The sequence below is a fragment of the Tetranychus urticae genome, chromosome 1 (genome assembly GCF_039701765.1).
Source record: "Tetranychus urticae isolate SD_2017Ah chromosome 1, NJAU_TeUrti_SD_1.0, whole genome shotgun sequence".
NCBI lineage: Eukaryota > Metazoa > Arthropoda > Arachnida > Trombidiformes > Tetranychidae > Tetranychus > Tetranychus urticae.
The window spans coordinates 10,232,483-10,238,482 of NC_142958.1; the positions used below are offsets into that span (position 1 = coordinate 10,232,483).

The 6,000-nt window shown below is 35.1% G+C and overlaps 1 pseudogene across 1 annotated transcript; it reads left to right on the top strand.

Moving 5' to 3' along the window:
• The first annotated feature begins 1,446 nt into the window (after positions 1–1,446).
• On the top strand, positions 1,447–3,423 carry LOC112539671 (CAP-Gly domain-containing linker protein 1-like; annotated as a pseudogene). Its single transcript, XR_016197987.1, has 2 exons — positions 1,447–1,928; positions 1,960–3,423. The product of XR_016197987.1 is annotated as a CAP-Gly domain-containing linker protein 1-like (transcript).
• The last annotated feature ends 2,577 nt before the right edge of the window (positions 3,424–6,000 follow it).

Consider the following 6,000-nt stretch of genomic DNA (forward strand, 5'->3'; position numbering starts at 1 on the left):
CAGTCGCCATCAATGATTTTAGGAAAATTGTTTTTATAATTCATATAATCCTTGCACTTACTTAAATTTTAAGCGCTATCAGTTTCTGAAAGTCATTATCACTAGATGGAGACTTACTTACTGTTAGAGAAAAATTGCATTAAGTGGGTACTTTAGTGTACTACACAAGTGCAAAATGATCCAAAATTTAGATCAACAAACTCTTTAAGACATGATTTTTACTTACCTATTTATTCTTTGTTAGTTTTATATTCTTCCAATATTTTTAAGGAGCATGCAACAAAACCCAAAGAAAGGAATATTAATTCATTTTTGAATCTCAACCAAACAGTTGATATTAAACGAAAAACTCATGTCTTTTGTGAATCCTTAGTCAATCACAGTTGAAACCAAAAAGTTGCAATTCTCTTAACCATCTTAACTGTCAACAAATTTAAATGTGTGACAAGTACAATAAGCCTGCCAGATGGCTCATATTGCTACTACATAACTATCGCTGACTCTTATTTCACCTTTTTTATTGTTTTACTTCTCAATTTCGATTCAGAGTTTTTAAACGAATTTTATTCATTTTGTTTGATCAAAAAGACGCCTAAACAAATTATTTAATTTGAGATAACATAACCCTTACAGTGTTTGATGATGAAAATTATTTCAATCTATTTATTATGATTGACTCATTGACAATGATTTTTAATTCTTTCTCTTTTGCTCATTCTGTTTACCTTTACAAGAAACTAATGCGATCATGGCTGATCGCAAGTTTCTTTTAACCCATGCTAACCGTCTTTTCACGGTAATGTCCACCACCCAATCTAAAAATTCTGCCAAATCAACTGAATCAAACATCACTTTTTGTTCACCACTTTCATTAACCACTTTAGAGTGGCTTTTTTCCACCACATTTTCAAACACTTTTTCTTATATTATAATATATTATCCACCACCCAAATCCAACAAATTTTTGACCACTTTTTGAGATATGATGGCGATTAATAGTGGACATGCTAGATGTTGTAAAGGTGGTCAAGATGGTGGTGGACAATTTTTTGGACAGTTTTGTTGAGAAAAGTCTTTTTAAAAAGAGATATTGTTTTGGTTGATTTGGTGGATGTGTTGGATTGAGTGGTAGAGAATATGGTGAAAAAAGACTCTCTTTACTCTTTACTCAAATGACAAATTTTTACATCAAATCCTGTCCAACAATGAACCATCAACCTGAATAACAAAAAAGTTTTTCCCCCAACCTCTATTTTCATGAATTTATCAGAGATCTGAATTCTGAGGTAAAGTTTCATATTTTTCGTGGATGTAGTTGAATTCGGGCTTTCATGCTGTGTAATTTTTTATCTTAGAACCCGCTCAGTTTGACCACAATCTTGACAAAAATTTGATACATTGACTTTATATATTGTGTAGATGTGTAGATTCTAAGATCTTGTGCTCTCCTACTTCGTTTATAAGTAATATCAACACATCAAGTTTGAAACATCATGAGCACTTCGAGTGATGATAGTGATAGTGATTTGTTAAGAGTTAGACCTCCATCTTCTATGACTAATTCAAGTCTACCAAAGATGAATTCAATGACATCGAGTTTGTCTTCGATAAATAGTGATAAACTGATGTCACCTACCAAACCGGTGCCTGTGTCAACAGAAATTTTGAACCCGGATCCTGATGATCTAACTGTTGGTGACTGTATTTACGTTAATGGAACAAAATCTGGTATTATCAAATTCCTTGGTAGTACAAGTTTTGCTCCTGGTAAATGGGCTGGAGTTGAATTAGCTGATGCTTCTGGTAAAAATGATGGATCTGTTAATGGAGTTAAATATTTTACTTGTGAACCCAAACATCCGTCCGTCCATTATCCGTCCACATCGTTTAACTCTAGAGCAATTACACCTCCAGAGAAACCATCGTCCACTGTAACGTCGTCATCTCCAATCAGTTATGGCTTCAAACACCAACTGATCTCATAACCAATGTAACAAGTACCACTCTCGCTTCATCAAGAACCACATCCTCATCAGCCTCGAATCTAAAAGTTGGCGATAAAGTTATGGTTCACGCTAGCAGTGGATTAAAACGAGGTGTTCTTCGGTATTTAGGATTAACTGATTTCGCTTCTGGTGGTTGAGCTCGCTTCTAGTATAAACGATGGCTCTGTTGCTGGGAAAAGATATTTTCAATGTCGACCAGACCACGGTTTATTCGCTTTCTCAATAAAGTTTTTAGAGATATGGTTAGTGGTAATGCAGCTAAATAAGCAAGACTTAACAGTAGTATGGTTAGACGGTCAAATAATTTAACTACTTCCAAACGCAGCGGAATGGGCGACAGTCGAGAATCTAGTGACAGTACTACTTTACTACTTCCCATCGATCAACCCGATTAGGTTTTGGGATGACTAGCAGCTTAAGTTCTACTAAAAAGAGTGGCTCGACTCCCTTAAAGAGAGAGGGAAGATCAGATAAGTCATTTATTGAAAGAGGAAGATATGGAATCAGCTGAATTATAGAATTTGACGACTCGAGTCAAATCATTGGAAGAAGAATTGAAACTTGTGAATGAAAGGAAAAAGGGTTACAAGAGAAGGAGAATGAAATTCAAGAAATGTGGCGTTCACTTGAAGAAACGAACAGCCTCATTAAACAATTATTAATCAGTGCTGAGTCATCACTATCAAAGAGGAAAAAAAGTGAAATGTAATCATTCAGACTCGGGAAGGAAATGGTTATTAAAATGGAAATGAGAGATGAAATAGCGAAATCAATTGACACTCAGAGTTCTGCTTATGAAGAAGATGACAACGAGATCGAACTATTCCAATTGCAGGAAGAAATTATCAAAAAGGACGATAAATATTTAAGGCTGAGCGAACCCTTGAAAATAAGATACAAGAGATGCAAAATTTACAACGAAGAAGCTTGAATCAATTGTAATTTAAGTGAACAAAGAGAGACTCATTATCTTGAAACTATCTATGAACTCGATTTGAAATTGAAGAAAAACCAAGATGAAATGGATAAAATGGAAGAAGATTCAAACCGAATGAATGTAGAATCCAAGAAACTTCAAGACAAGATGAATGAGTTTCTTAAACAACCAGGAACGATAGTAATGAATTGAATACAGGGCTATTCAACCTCATTTATTTGACAAGGACCAAATATGTTTGCCTGATTACCTGGTATATTATATTTGTATAATATGAATAATATGATAATATAATTGAAGTTTCGAGGTCATGTGAGGCCATTCGTTTATTTGACAATCAAACGACACCTAAAGGTCATTTTCGAATAGCCCAACTTTTTAACGCTGTAAGTTTTTCTTTGCAAAGTAGGAAAAATAACCTAGGCAGTAGTCATATGCTTGTGTTATTGTTTTGTCCTGTGTTTTCACATCAAACATACTCTCAGACTTGCATATTTCTGAAAATTTTCATACTTAGAGCGCGAACCAGAAAAGTCTATATCAAACTCTATCCAAGAAAAACCAAAAAATTCCAAAATACTTCACAAGAAGCTGTTGGTGTGTTGCTTTATGCGTTCATCCTCTGTAGACCTGACATTACCTTCCAAGACAACAATACTTCACAGTTCAACACTAAAATCAATAAAAGCTGTAGAAAGAAAGTCACATACAATTGCTTAAAGATCTGTCTATTCCAATGCAAGTACTGAATCAGTCAACAGTGATAATCGAGGAGTTGCTGTCCTGCATCAGAATAACTTGTTCCACAAACGTACTGAATACATGGATTTGCTTTATCTCGCCATTAGGGACTATCAAGAACAAGGTACAGGGCATTTCAGCTAATTTTACCGTTGTGAGTTGGCTATATCTTTGCCCCTGAGTGACCATGACCTTGAAATATGACAATTGAGTATCGTCCACATTTCTATAAACAAAATATCTAACCTCAAGGTAATTCAGAGGCAAAGTTATAGCCAATTCACAACAGTAAAATTAGCTGAAATGCCCTGTATAATCAAACTATACTTTTTCCCTGAAGATCAGCAACCTGCTGATATGCTAACAAAGTCATTATGTACATCTTCTGTGAACGAATGCAAAGACCTTCTTCACATCGGTTAAACACTTCTGCAAACATAAAACTAACACTTATCGTGTGCAAAATTTCAAACTTTTCACTGCTTTACACATAGAACCGCCTCTGCCTTACCAATTTTCTCTTTACATACTTTAATTATCTTTTTACTTTCATTTTATCCTTAACTTTCGTAACCTTTGGGATAGTGCAAGGCAGAGTGCAAATTTCTTATAGAAGCTCTGAATTCAGGTCATATCTCGATAGCCACAAGTTGCACGATTGAACCATCTACATCATACTTCAGCATGATGAGTGCACCCTGAATAACAAGTTTATTCATCGTATTTTCAAAGTTTCAAACTTCGACCCCGAAATCCATGTTAAATGCGCTACCCTAAGAGCGACTCGACTTAACTTTGCAATCATTCATCACACAACAATTAATTGAGTATATTCTGAATCGAGTTCCGTCTATTTATAAAGAGCTCATTGCATCAGTGCCCCTTGGACTGACGTTTCGACTGATGGCCTTGACGAACAAGCTCGGGAATGAGTACTCTGATGCTAAATCTGTTAATTCAGGTTAATGCTCAGAGTACAGATCAGTATCAGCCACAGGGTGATGCTAAAATTCCTAAGGCACGAGCTTTTCCAGCACCACTAAAGTTGATGCCCTTATTACCTAAAATACTACATGGAAACACACCCATATGTGTATTTATATGCAAATACGCATTAGCGAAGAACCGCAACCTGGCCGCCGATTTTGATTGATTTCCGTATTCACACACTATTCAAATTTCACCCTTGCCAATAGTGATTGTTAGAGTTTTTGTGATTACTTAGATTGGTGTTACTAGTAAAGTTAGGAAACTGATTATTACGATTAGTATAAATCTGATGCTGATTATTCTGATTGTTTTGAGCTTTGCAACAGTATTTAGCCTCTTCCTATGCATTCATAACAAAGTAAAGCTTTTTCTCAAACTTTTTTTTATTTGGTTTACCAAATAATACTTGCTTTGGAGTACGTTTGTTTACTCCAATTTCTGCTTCTTGAAGAGTCAGAATGTGTTTTATTTCAGAGAGATCAACCTTATTTCCACGATACAATTCTGTTTCATAGCTATCATAGCAGGCAAATTTGCAATAACTTTATTGGTAATAGAGCTTTCAGTTGCTTCATGTTCTTTAAAGTAAGAGCCAACAGTGTGAGAGCTAGCAAATTAGTATATCTTGTTTCAGCTACGTGAGTGTTAGTAGTAACTAATTTCTCTTTCTTATTTCTATTGACTGAAAACCTTTCAGCTGCAGTTTCACAATTAAAAATTGTGTCTGCCATACTTTCATTTATGGAGTTGATAATTAAAGCTGATGCCAAAGCGTCCATTTCTTCCATAACTTGATTGCTTTCTTATTTGCGGCGACTTCATTAGGCGTATGTTCCTCGTCTTCATCCAGCAGCTCAGGCATAGCGCTTGATGCATCAATTATATCCCATACTTGACCCATTCCATTGAGTTGATCATTGACGATGCAGTTCCGAAGGGTTTTAAAGATGCTATCGATGCTATAGCAATAGATAATCTGAAGAGGTAATACTCACACAGTAATCCGTAATTGGTACAAACACTAGAAATACAGCAAGTATGGCTGTCACAGGTAAAACACTCAATTTTTATTAGAGTCAATGTATTAACACGTATTAACATGTACGTCAATGTAAAAAGTTGAAGTCCGAATTTTTCCAGGGGTGTGCAAAAATTTTTTTCGATTGTAAAAGCTTAAGTCACCAATAAAAGTGACTTTTAGTAGCTAACTTATACTTATCTACCATTATTTACCACGTAAAAAAATCTGCAAAATTTAACATGAAAGTCAATGTAAAAAGTTAAAGTCCGAATTTTTCCAGGGGTATGCAAAATGAAAAATTTGAA